The sequence below is a fragment of the Sinohyriopsis cumingii genome, chromosome 17 (genome assembly GCF_028554795.1).
Source record: "Sinohyriopsis cumingii isolate HCF-2022 chromosome 17, ASM2855479v2, whole genome shotgun sequence".
NCBI lineage: Eukaryota > Metazoa > Mollusca > Bivalvia > Unionida > Unionidae > Sinohyriopsis > Sinohyriopsis cumingii.
The window spans coordinates 18,362,824-18,377,696 of NC_142977.1; the positions used below are offsets into that span (position 1 = coordinate 18,362,824).

The window sequence follows — 14,873 nt, forward strand, 5'->3', positions numbered from 1 at the left end:
CTTCTTGTCTCTTGTCACAAACAATATCAAAACTCAAAAACAAATACAGGGAATGAAAACAATACAGATATAAGAAACATGAGAATGATTGTTTTGATCCTACTTACGTATTTTTGCAAGCACTTCCTTGTATTTTGTCGTAAAGTGTTCGAGCACACGTGTCTCATGGCCAAACGTCACCAATGCAATATGTTCCATTAATCCTCCCGCCATCGGTTGCGAGATCTCTATTTCTGCAATAACAAAAATAATCACCACCGTCATCGCCTTTTTGTTTTTCATCATAGCTATCATCATCGGTAGCTAGCACGACCAGGATTACTCTCACCAAGACTGAGTTTTTAAAACATGTAAGGTCTTTATTTTCTCTTCAAAATAAACTGGCCTTTTACTGACATCTTCCAGATTAATTTGTTACGTATCGGTTCGTTTGGAGGTTCAACTCTAGTGTTATAAGCGTTTGAATTTGTGGTTCTCTAGCGAATTACAAATCATCATGTTGCATCGTGATTTCAAGCAATATTTTTGTATAGAGTGTAAAGTTTAAAAAAATTATTTTGATTGACAAAGACGTTTATGCTATAATTATTGGCCTTGCTCTCATGCAATCTTTTCATTGCATTATATGATTCCAGTATGCGCGGAGAAGGACATTATAAAAGCGGTCATTTCTGACTCTAAAAACGGATATTGATTTTGATTAATTATTAAATTCACTAGCATTATCTTTCTCGTTCTCGAAATATGTAGATGCAGTAAACATGATCAAGTTCTCCCAAGGTATAATGAAACTTCCCATGAAACATGTTTAGAACAGAAAACATTTTTTGCCGACAGGACCTCCGTTTCAAAGACGATAGCAATGATACAATGTTTCAAATAAGGGTATTGACAGCATGTCACGTGCACAATTAAATATTGTGTATTTATTGGTTTTGTTATATTCGCTTATGTGATATTGGACTATTTATATCAAGGAAAAGTTAACTTAAGCACTCGGAAGATAATAATACCTAATAATATTGGTGAATACAGTTTCATAAGAAATCCGAATAACATAATATTAAAACTATGGCGCTATCGTAGACCTTTAGTTTTGCTGCCGCAGCTCATTTTAAGGATTTATGAAATGTGAATGTGTATAAAAATATAATTTCAGATCTTATGAATCGAGAGGGTGTACTGAAACTAAATTGTGTATACCTCTACCGTTGATGAGGTTCCGGAGGAAGTCAGTGATATCTCCCCAGTATTCAGCTACTGACGCTGATGTATCCAGACATATTCCTGTGTCGAATCCCAAGGACCTTGATTTCAAGATTTCCTTAGCTGCAAGTACACACACACACACACGCACACACACACACACACACACACATATATATATATATATATATATATATATATATATATATATATATATATATATATATATATATATATATATGTGTGTGTGTGTGTGTGTGTGTGTGTGTGTGTGTGTGTGTGTATAAATCAAATTTGTTCCAACAAATGATAAGATAGCTATAAAGTGAAGATATATATATATATATATATATATATATATATATATATATATATATATATATATATATATATATATATATATATATATATATATATAAAGAGGTAGTTCTGAATGCAATAAAGATTTAAAGATGCATCTTTTGAATGCCATCTTCAAAGGAGTCTCTTCTTGGTTTGTTTTTCAACTCTTTTAGGTGATTGTCTTTTCTAATGCCCAATTTAATATGAACAGAAGTAAAATTATGAACATTGATGTCAATACCTACACAGTTTACCACGTTGTAGATGTGTGCTGATGCGGAGTCTGTTTGATTTTACTGCAGTTGCCGAGAGACTTCTATTTAGTGAAAGCACCATGCAATCATGCAATGTCTCATAGAACCCTGCCTGATAGTCTGTTATCTGATGAATGACATCATCATACATATGACATAGTCCTAATTCAGCCAAAGCACCAAGGTTCGATTACCTTTTGATAAATCTAAAATACAGTTGGATAACTAAATAGTAGCTCGGTTACTTATTCCAATTTAAAAAGAGATTATCATTTTTCATATACTTCTTACCCATGTATAAGTATCTGCTTCGATACACTATTATACACGTATAAATAATATGTCAGTTGGCGTATCATCATTTGGGCATATTGAAGTTGACACCATGAACGGATCGACTCTTATTAAATCAATTATAGCAGGTATGAACGTTATACCGGCGCTATCTGTCAGGCTTAGATACAGTCATCACAGCTTGAAGTAACAATTGTCTAAACTATAGTGATACTTTGTCATTCAACATAATGTACATGTAATTGCGTATTTAAAGAAAGAGAATGAAATATATAGCCGCAATTCATGTAATGATGTGTAAAATGACTTAGTCTGAAATATATCGAACCTTTCTGGGAGGTTTCGTCGAAAACTTAGTCCCAGTATTCCTGTGGCAAATGAGTCTGCACCATGAATGGTGCATCTGAAAGAGGAAGAGAAATTTTAAAAATGGTCAGTTATATATTTATTAGCTACAATGGTTCCGGAAGGAGACTATTCTCGTGACAATCACTTCCTGTTTGCATCATCACCCACACATACACGCACACACACAGATATATATATATATATATATATATATATATATATATATATATATATATATATATATATATAGAGAGAGAGAGAGAGAGAGAGAGAGAGAGAGAGAGAGAGACAGACAGACAGACAGACAGACAGAGAGAATATATAACAAAAGAAATACTTAACAAAATTTTTGAAGAAAGGAACATCTAACATCCACAAAACAATCACCAAACTCAAAACCAAGAAAACTCTGGACTACCTACATGTTTGTATAACAGATAAATCTCCAAACACGAGTTTAATTATAAAAGAAAGACACAACATTGATCGAAATTTTGTTTCTCTAAACGGTGAAAGTGCATATTGATTCTGCTCTGCCGTCACACCAACAAAGTTCTATAATAAAAGTTGAAGATCGGATAATCGTGTCAATTGCACAAAGAACCTAAATGACTTTTCAAAAGCTTTTCAATTTCCCGACATGTACAATTTTTTCTCGCCATACAGAAATGACCAAAAGAGGATACGAATTAGACTGACAGTAACTTGGGAGTCAAATAAATTATGTATTTCCTCTCACTTCCGCTCTGGCCGCCTAGTGGTTAGAGAGTCCGCCAAGATGCTGAAGGTCGCGGGTTGGATCCCAGACCGATTCATACCAAAGACTTATATATAAAAAGTGTCAGCATCAGGTTAGTGTTAGGACTGGTCGGCCTGATGTCACCATAAACTACCACACTGCAGACATCGTAGCGGATATGACAGGAAAAAATATTAAAGCTGCATTAAAAATGCAGATCACACACACACACACACACACACACACACACACACACACACACACTCATTTACTCTTACTATCTTTATGCATCATTGTATTTAATTTTCATCAGCATTTCTTTTTTTCTGGCAAAAATATAGCGATATAACTGAAACTCACTTGCTCTTGTAAGTGTCTTGGCAGTGTGGGAGACAACAGGTGCTGATATGGTACTACAGATATGTTCATTCCTGTAATATAAGACAATAAATGTAATATATTTCATCGCACTAACTCACGTATGTATGTATGTATGTATGTATGTATGTATGTATGTATGTATGTATCCAATAATCCAATCTGATTTAAAAGATCAGTAAAACAGACCACACTGTTAGACACAGAAAACAATTACGCCAAGAGCAACACCATATAATGAAGCATAGCAATGTCAAGCGCATTGAATCACAATTACATTTTGTATTCCATATCAGCGACATGATATAATCAGTAGCATTGCAAAGTTAGGCTTTAATGTACATGACGTTACTTGTCAGGCTTAAAGTATATGACGTTACTAGTCAGGCTTAATGTAAATGACGTTACTAGTTAGGCTTAATGTAGATGACGTTATTAGTTAGGCTTAATGTAGATAACATTACTACTTAGGCTTAATGTTGATGAGTTAGGCTTAATGTAGATGGCGTTACTAATTAGGCTTAATGTATGTGACTTACTAGTTAGTCTTAATGTAGATGACGTTACTAGTCAGGCTTAATGTATATGACGTTACTAGTTAGGCTTAATGTATGTGACTTACTAGTTAGGCTTAATGTAGATGACGTTACTAGTCAGGCTTAATGTATATGACGTTACTAGTTAGGCTTAATGTAGATGACGTTACTATTTAGGCTTAATGTATATGACGTTACTAGTTAAGCTTAATGTAGATGACGTTACTACTCAGACTTAATGTAGATAACGTTACTATTCAGGTCTAATGTCGATGACGTTACTAGTTAGGCTTACTGCAGATTACATCACAATTTAGGCTACAGGCATGAATTGATGATGAAGTTGCCTTGAGTTTATATGAAGAGTCTTTGAAATTTCGATTATGGAATCCCAAGAAAGAAATTGTAGTTTTGATGTTTAACTGATACATGGTTGTCGCTCATGAAGAAATGATGTTTTAAGGGTGTATAGATGTGTAAACGAATGTGTATTTCAGTACATTTTCATGCTTGAAAATGATCGTGTATAAAACTTTTACTTTCGTTTACTTTTAAGAAACTGAGGTAGGTTACGAACTTGGCTAACTTAACCCAGTCCAAAGCGAAAATGTAAGAGTGGTCGTTTTTATCGTTTATTAGTTTATTAACTACGCCATATTTAATACCTTATCATCTCTTTTGTTGCTTGAACAGAAACACATCCATTTATTTCTTGCTCAAATTGTCTCACTCCTCGCCAATCCCTCTGCAAGCGCGCACGCACACACAAACACACACACACGCATTCCTTAGTTCCAGCGTAGCCTGCTAGATTATACTTTCATCTAAGTATATCAAAGGGTTATTTTATCATACTGAAGTATACATTCTAAACTTCACTTCATACTCCAGGCAGCTACCTAGCTAACTAGAGAAATCGTTCAATCGATAGATGAATAAATCAAACCAAGATGAGACAAGTAATAATGAAAGGAAAGAAAAGAAAAGATGTAATAACTATAACTATAACCTATGTTTATCTTCCATCGTCACAACATTTCTCTCTGATCTGGGTTTGTCATCGGCCATTACGATGTTGGAAGATGGTGTCACTTCTTTCTTCTGTCTGTTTGCATGTTTTATATGTCCTTTGGACTGGACGTCCTCGTATTTCTTTAAATTAGGTTCACGATTTGGTTTTTATTTTTATTTTTACCAACATTTAATTGGGCAGAGTTAGTATCGTTTTCAAAATCTTCCTTAATTGTCTTTTTCTATTGTCTTCTTTCGGATCCGCTTTGACGCTTTTCAACCCGGATGAACAAATACGAACAAACTGAGCAGGTGAATTACCTTCGTCTGATCTATCCCTCATATTTTGGACCCCTCTAATATCCGGCTGTTCCTGATCGTTGTCCACTTTGATAGTCATGGCTGGTTGATTTGTATCATTTTTTGGGGGTTTTCCTGCCAATGTGTCAATAAATGATACGTGTCTTTTTGCTCTTTTAAATCACATGGTTGTTGCGTTAGTAAGAACTGGTAAGGTTCCAGTATTTGTGAATCACATTTGGTTTTGGTGGTCGCTTATGCAGTTTTTCACCAATCATATGAATATCCAAAGCTCCCTTATTTATCTCAAGCGATCCGTGATTTGTGGATTTCAATGCACTAGGTTCACGGTCGCCAGCCAACTCATGGACATTGATGCAGCTTACAGAACTACTGGTATGTTTGATGTGTTTATGACAGCATGGATGAGCACATAACCAATTTGTTTCCCTTTACCAGTCGATGGTTAAGAGTGTCTATACGAGTCGCCAGCCTGTTAAGAGTGTTGACCAAAACAGTGACTTCCTCATAATTGTCATGGTTGTCCAAACGGAAATGCTTTCCCCTTCTCATTCTTTTATACTTTCATTCTGTCCTTGGATGCGCTAGAATGACATTCGTTTATAAGTTTCGATCAGTAAATAAATAAACTAGTATATAACATATAAACTTATTCCACAGAAATTAATCTTACATCATAAAATATAGTTTAACTTGTTCATAAATATATAATGTGTATTGATCAGTTATAATAATTAACTTACTTAACTGTGACAATTTTCATAGGAACACCATTTCGCCATATTGTTTATTACATCTATATTATGTGTGTTAACTTTCATGATTCCAGATCGAAAGTGTCATTTACTAAATAAGATATTAGATACTAATATTATATATAGTTCTACGTTTGTACTATAACAGGAGGTCATTCTTGTAAGCACATTCATAGTTTCAGAGACAATGATATGTATTCTTATTGAAGTAAAAATGTTAATGAGTTCAGTACAGGTCATGTGATTCCCCGGAAGGAATTCCAGCTGACCAAATTTCTGATTGGTTAGCTGGTAATTATTTGACCTCATTTACAGTTAGAGTGATTTCGAAATGCCAACATGATTAATTCAAACCTGGTATTGCGCTTCAGGAGTTGATATTTGGATGATTACTACAAATTATTAGCATTGTCATCGGTTTTACTGGAGTCATATAGTTTTGGGGATTTTTTTGGGGGGGGGATTATTCGGTGTTCAGTTTTTTTTTCGGATTTAGTAGCGGTATTGGATTACTGCGATGTCTTTTAAAGACATTTTGGATTTTATCATCATGATACTTCAAGACCATTGGCACGTCGTCAGAAGAGTGTGAACTTCGTATGATTACCACTGTAACTTATTTGGGTTTACTCAATACTTTTGGACATATGAAAGAACTTTTAGGACTAAATGGGATTTCATTTACCAAACTGTAAGTTACTTATAGTTTGTCACTTTACATCTAAGGGAAATAATTACGTTTTGAATTTTACAAGACTTGTGGGTTTGCACTCTATTTTAATACGTTGATTAAAACCATAGAGTTGCAACAATATGGACGAATTTAAGTTGGCAATTCAGTTAACAAATATCAATGTATTGCTATCCTTTTATTTTAGTTCCCACAGGTGTCCAATATGTTTGTAAACAAAATTAGTACCTAATAGTGTGCACAGTATCTGTTGAGAGTATACCATGTGCACGACTGTAGCATTCAAATCTTCTTCTTCATGATAAAAAAATAAAGGTTGTATAGCCTAATGTAAGTATATACCTGATATAACTATCACAAAAGTTGTATATTACACGATGAATTTATAAGAGGTAAAAAACAGGTAGGTATATACAGATTTGTTACTAGATGATATATTTCTTTACATTCGGATTAGCTCTACCAGCGGTAGGAAATAAGAATAGCCTTTATATAATGTAGACGATTGTCTGTATGTTATATTTATATGTTTTTTTAAATCAGAATTCACAATAATTCTTGTGGACAATTAATAACGATACATTAAAAAGTAGAATTTATACAAGTATTGCTACGTATTCATCTCTCTCTAGGAATATAATAGAAGGATAACGTATCCAATCATTTGATGTTTATGCTAATGTAAGATGTAGGACAGATAGCCTTGTAACAGACAGACAGACAGACAGACAGATAGATAGATAGATAGATAGATAGATAGATAGATAGATAGATATGAGTAAAGTTATGCCGTGAGGTGCTTATAATTTAATTTCGTTTTACCTATCCTTCTCTATGGATTTTATGCTATTTCCCCTAACACATGGCACATTGTACTACTGTTTCTGACGAATAAACACTTTTTATCGAGATTTACTTGGTATCCAAATCGTCATATAAATATCCTTTTCAGATCCCAAGTATTTATCAAAATAACGATCCATCTTTTAAAAATAAAATATAATTACGCAGTTTTCCTTAATATTAAGTAGTTGTTGTTCTTGGGTTTAACGCCATTTTCGGCACAAGATAGGCTATACATGGCGGCCAGTATAACTGGTGGAGGAAGAACTCTGGAAAACCCAGGGAAGAACCACCGACCCACAAGATGATGCTGGCAGGCTTACCCACATACAGATGCTAGCCGTGCCTTCGACTCGAACCAAGGCAGACAGAGGTGAGATGGCAGTGATCTGGAGCGGTGAGCACTTTAGACCACTCGGGACCCTCCTTAATATTAAGTCCTTGCTTGATATCTCAAATGATGCCTAGATATGTAACCAACCACGCATTAATCATCCATCTATTTATCGTCGTTATCTATCTATATGTCTATCAGTCCATCTGTCAGTCTGTCAGTGCATATTTCTTTTTCAACTACATTAGTAATGTGTATAAATATTTTCGTAGCTGTTGCATCTACACCTTTGGAAGTTAATATGTAATTTTGAGAGTGTGACGTTTGTAAGCTGAAGTTGATTGATATGTTACTTTGATGTAATGTGACTGTCATTTCTTTGGACATAGTACTTATTGAAATTGTACATGATCTAAGCACAGTGTTAGCTAAAATTACTGCTCCCTTGTGCTAAAACAAAATCAGCCTGAATTAGTCTAAAGTACATTATCTTTAGCTCCTATTAAAACAGGAAATGAAATTTGCACAACTAGACAATACCAGCTTCTGAAAGTGCGATGTATGATTTTACAAATATATAAAATGTCAAACAAGTTATCGGCTCCTTTTTTAACAATTTACCTCTAAAGTCTAGGAAATGAAAATGACCAAGTGGAGCTAGCAGTTTTTTTGAAAGCTGCACATCTGGATTAAGGCAAAGCTGTATACTTTATAATCCATATTACGCCCATTAATCATACACCAAACGAAAGGGAATTAAAGGGTCTTTGAATTATATCTAAGATATACAAGATCTTTTTTTAATAGCCAGTATAACCAATGAGGACACCCGAGGAAATTCTTTTTCCTTAAAATTCTAACCCTGAGCAAAAAATAATACGGTAAAGCGCCACCTTGTCCACCATTTATAGGCATCGGTTCCTCGTCAATATTTCGTATTATTTCTATAAGGATATTAACGAGGGTTCGTGGGTTCGATCCCCAGTCAAGTCATACCAAAGACTTACAAAAATTATACTAACAGCTGCCTCGCTTGGCGCTCAGCATCAAGACGTTAGTGTTCGGACTGGTCGGCCTGGTGTCAGGATAATGTGACTGAGTGGGACATCATACTACGTGTCTGCGACATGATGCACAAGTGCTAGACATCACTATAAACTCTCACACTGCAGACATTGTAGCGATATAACGGAAAAATTGTTAAAGCTAAGTTACAAATCTAAATCTCTTTCACACACACACACACGCACACACACACACACACACCTGATCGGCTGATAAAATTAGCGATTTAGATAATAACAAAGGTCAACAGGCCATGACCCCAAGAGGTCAGGTCTCCACCTAGACCAGTAGATTTTAATCAGATTGATAAAAATGCTACTTAATACAAAACAATTGTCACAAACAGTCTTTGCTTTTTATATATGCAATGTGCCGAACAAATATCCATGTGCCCTTGGATTGTCACATATCACCGATATTTATAAATAACACATTGCAATGGTGACGAGGAAGTGCAAACACACCAATTTTTTTTTCTCCAAGAAAAAATGTAATATTGGATGGAATCAAAGAGAAAAATCATAATGATCTTCGAACCAATTTACTTCTCTTGTTACAAAACCATTTTTTTTTAAATTATAAATGTAGCTATTACAAACACATGCTTTTTTGTCATATTTTAACAATCTACTGTAATTTCACTTCAAGGTCGAAAAATATCATGCATGTAGAAATTTTGAATGGGTTAAATTTTGAATGGGTTACATTATTATACCAGCAATTTATTAAATAGTATTATGTTCGCATTATGTTGGGATATGGAGGAAAAAGCATATTAATTTTCATCCGACAAAGTTATTTATTCTCAACTTCTGCGTTATATTACACGGGACTTTTTATGTTCTTTGATACTTTGATTTGTTTCAAGCAGTAAACTCTGCAATATCAGCGAGTTTTATGTATGTATGTATGTATGTATGCGTTTATGTATATATAACTATATAAACACTGAGAAAAACCTCCCTAATTATGTAGAGTAACTGAATCATAATTTTGTATCTAAGTGCAAGTATGTTTAGTTAGATGAATCGGTCAAGTCCCTAAAAAATATTTCAATTACCATGTGATGTTAGAGTGCTGAAATCTTATCAATGCAATGTCGAAGACAATAGTTCGTTTTCTTTAATCAGAGACACATTGTCAAATAGTTAGCTTCCTTTGGAATGATTAGTTTGTAATTTTTGATGGTTGTCTCGTCAGAAAATAATTTTTAAAAAATGGAAACTATAGTTAACGATATTATGGTAATATCGCATGTCTCTGTCTTGACTTTGCTCCCGCAATGAATTTCCGTTGAATATAAACTGAACCTAACAGTGCGTTTGGGGGAAATGTCCGTGTTGATACTTTGTCATGAATGTACTATTTTGGAACAAGATGCATGCTTACTTTTAACGATTTTGGTGACACGTTATTGTGCTCACGCACTTTGCGTGATGTTACATTTTCATGGTTTCGACTCCGTCGTGAAGCTCGCTGTAATACAATCACACAGAAATGACCTCTGCATATTCAGTATTCAAAACACGAATATCACCAATGTCGAGCATGTCAGACACAACCTCAACAAAGCACAAATGACATTTAACGCATTTCTCTTTGAGGTCTGAGAATTAAAATACGATAATTCGTATCACGATAATTTTAAACGTGCCATACAAGGCCAGCAATAGTATCTAGTCCAAAATATGCATATTATTCTGATAGAATTCGTTACGATCTCATCATGAAAACTGTCTCTTAATTTTACTCTCAATACGAATGGAACAATATTTCATTAGTCAACAATGCGACTTACATTACTTATTACACTTAATTAGGAAAACAACTATCTGCAAAATGACAACAGGCCCTAAGTATGCATAACATTTTATAAATGGAGGGGCTAAGGAGTGACCACAATAACAAATGTGCCTTTTACTACGAACCCTCATCTGTACATTTGTTGAAACAGGTATAAAACTAAACATTGCATACATACAGGAATTGCAGTCTTAATGTTGTTCTTGGTGTTGTTGTTGCTCTTATCCAGCCGGTCCTATTAGACTTATTTTTATTAAGCAAAACGTGATTCAAAATTGCTCAATAAATGAGGACTTTCTTCTTATGCTTTCCTATGCTTATCTTTTGTCTTTTCCTATCATACTTTGCACGTTCTGAATTAAATTAACGCTTCTGTCCAGGCCCGTCACAAATTTCCACTGGACGAAATGGCGAAGCAGGAGAGCGTCGCCTTTGGTCCTTCTAAAGAAAAGAACCGCACTCTTTAAAATGGACCCAAACCCCACCGGTGCCCTAACCAGCCACCCGTATTCCCCCATATCCGTGCTTCCATTATCGGTGAAGTTTTGTGAGAGTTTATAAGAAGCACAAGTGTGCTTTAATTGCCCTTTTGTGTTTACTACTTACTACGTACTCAAAATTAAACACATATAAACGGAAAAGTAAAGACATTACTGCACAATGAATAATGATCATATAGTAAATGTGTCCTAGTGATACCATCAGATAAACATACAATCGTACCAGATTAAGGTTATGAGGGGCCTACAGCTAATAGATGGGAATCAGACCAGATTAAGATTAGGAGGGGCCTACAGCTAATAGATGGGAATCAGACCAGATTAAGGTTAGGAGGGGCCTACATATAATAGATGGGAATCAGACCAGATTAAGGTTATGAGGGGCCTACAGATAATAGATGGGAATCAGACCAGATTAAGGTTAGGAGGGGCCTACATATAATAGATGGGAATCAGACCAGATTAAGGTTATGAGGGGCCTACAGATAATAGATGGGAATCAGACCAGATTAAGGTTAGGAGGGGCCTACAGCTAATAGATGGGAATCAGACCAGATTAAGGTTAGGAGGGGCCTACAGATAATAGATGGGAATCAGACTAGATTAAGGTTATGAGGGGCCTACAGATAATAGATGGGAATCAGACCAGATTAAGGTTAGGAGGGGCCTACAGATAATAGATGGGAATCAGAGCAGATTAAGGTTAGGAGGGGCCTACAGATAATAGATGGGAATCAGACCAGATTAAGGTTAGGAGGGGCCTACAGCTAATATATGGGAATCAGACCAGATTAAGGTTAGGAGGGGCCTACAGATAATAGATGGGAATCAGACCAGATTAAGGTTATGAGGGGCCTACAGATAATAGATGGGAATCAGACCAGATTAAGCTTATGAGGGGCCTACAGCTAATAGGTTGGAATCAGACCAGATTAAGGTTAGGAGGGGCCTACAGATAATAGATGGGAATCAGACCAGATTAAGGTTAGGAGGGGCCTACAGATAATAGATGGGAATCAGAGCAGATTAAGGTTAGGAGGGGCCTACAGATAATAGATGGGAATCAGACCAGATTAAGGTTATGAGGGGCCTACAGCTAATAGATGGGAATCAGACCAGATTAAGGTTAGGAGGGGCCTACAGATAATAGATGGGAATCAGACCAGATTAAGGTTAGGAGGGGCCTACAGATAATAGATGGGAATCAGACCAGATTAAGGGGTTAGGAGGGGCCTACAGATAATAGATGGGAATCAGACCAGATTAAGGTTATGAGGGGCCTACAGCTAATAGATGGGAATCAGACCAGATTAAGGTTAGGAGGGGCCTACAGATAATAGATGGGAATCAGACCAGATTAAGGGGTTAGGAGGGGCCTACAGATAATAGATGGGAATCAGACCAGATTAAGGTTATGAGGGGCCTACAGCTAATAGATGGCAAGGGCCTAAGGATGTATGGATGTATGACATTCAAATGGAAGGCTTAAAGGAATGTCAAAACATGAAGGTCCACGGCTATTAGCCTTGTTAAATTACGAGTTAATGGGTAAATCCGGCCCTGTGTACTATGTGTACATCATATATAAAGTACACACACACACACACACACACACATATATATATATATATATATATATATATATATATATATATATATATATATGTCAAAAATTGCTGTACATATACCTATACTAAACAGTGCAGACACATGACTGACACACATAAACGTAGAATCAAAAGGAAGTTAACCCATGTAAGTTAATCTCGTAAGGGAGACTACAAACGTAAAATCTCGTAAGGGAGACTACAAACAATAATTTAATACGTAAGTTGTCTTCTCTATTATTTTTAATAGCAAAAAGTGCTGTACTTCTTTCCCAGTATAATACAGTAACTATATTATGCACAGAGAACATTGGTTAGTGGTAGGGGTGGGTGTGACTGTTTAAAAGAGTTGTGCCCTTTAAGCCATTGTTCAGCACACGATAGTTGTACACATAGCGGCCAGCATAACTGGTGGAGAATGAGCCCGTTAAAACTCCAGTTGTTGTTGTGGGGTTGAACGCAATTTTTCAGCACACGATAGGCTATGCATGGCTGCCAGTATTAATAGTGGAGAGGAAGAACCCGCGAAAACCCCAGGAAGAACCACCGACTTACGAGACACTACTGACAAACTTTCTTACATATCCACAGTGGCTGAGTATGGCTCTCAAACCCACGCTAATAGAAGTAAGTGATCGATTAAGACGAGCGCTTTAGATAACTCGGCCACCCGGGGCCCCCTGAGACTAGAGATTTACACACAAAGAGAGGAAGACTCGTTCGCAACTGGCTTTGCCTTATTCATGTGTACTGAAGCAAAGATTTTCACAAGACTATTGGACAATTATAAAGCGTAATTATTTTCTGTACAAGATAAAACCTCTTCTAACAAATGTGCAAAATGTACATGTACTAGTGGAAGATATACAATGGCGTTATGAACTAAAGATATAACACTGCTCACCTGGATATTCACATGCTTGTACTCCTACGCTTAAACAGGAAGTGTAATCTACCACATATATGACCCGTCGTGTAACCACAATCAAATATTCCAAAACTTATTCATCGGACAATTAAAATACCTGTAATCATGGATGCATTGTCGGCGTGACTTTGAGGCTGTAATGCATGAAATGAAAGTGTGTCAGAGGAAAAACCTTGTTATTATAAACAACACTAATTAATCAACTAGTCACGTGTTCAATGTAAGATCATATACACATTTAAAGGCATGGCTTTAACCTGACCGTGTAGATGAAATCTTACAATTTATTTTAAACAGTTATCATGTATTTTCAAAAAGACCATATTAATGTCAATCTGCCAATTATATTTATGTACATGAGCTGATTATTTTTCTGCTTCTTTTTGTGATTGACGTATGGCTTTCTAGCTTTGCCAAAAATAGGCAACATTGCTGTTTTTCAGTAAGAGCGTAATATTCAATATCTCTCTCTCTTTCTCTCATACAAAGCTGTCAGTCATAGACTGAAGATTCTTATCTCGGCTTCTATTATGACATATTTACATACTTTATTGAATCAAGATCACACACACACACATATATATATATATATATATATATATATATATATATATATATATATATATATATATATACTGAGCATTATTATTATTATTATTATTAATATTCAGACTGGCCAATAAAATGTTTCCTAAATATTCATGGCAGTAATATGTAATAGCTCTCCATATATTAAATAGAATTGAAAAGTTCTAATAACCAGAAGGTTAATATCAGTATACATATCGCTCTTTTCACTATAAAGGTATATAGATATGGCCGAATATGGATCTTTGTTTGCATTGTGTGTTTGAGTTCTGGAGTATTTATTACACAGAAATATGTATTTGAGGTCCGTATATGGTGCTGGTAATTCAT

General features: G+C 35.4%; 1 protein-coding gene across 3 annotated transcripts in view; it reads right to left on the reverse strand.

Moving 5' to 3' along the window:
* Positions 1-14,082, reverse strand: part of LOC149777847 (uncharacterized) — a 31,756-nt gene extending 17,674 nt beyond the window's left edge. For 2 of the 3 annotated variants that reach the window (XM_089938270.1, XM_089938272.1), the window contains exons 1-6: positions 13,932-14,082; positions 5,107-6,013; positions 3,544-3,614; positions 2,425-2,499; positions 1,210-1,329; positions 108-233 (exon numbers count right to left, since the gene is read on the reverse strand). The gene's annotated coding sequence lies outside the window, so the exon portion shown is untranslated. Of the gene's footprint in view, positions 1-107; positions 234-1,203; positions 1,330-2,424; positions 2,500-3,543; positions 3,615-5,106; positions 6,014-13,931 lie in introns of all 3 variants that reach the window. The other variant, XM_089938271.1, reaches the window with a different exon arrangement.
* Positions 14,083-14,873: the final 791 nt, after the last annotated feature.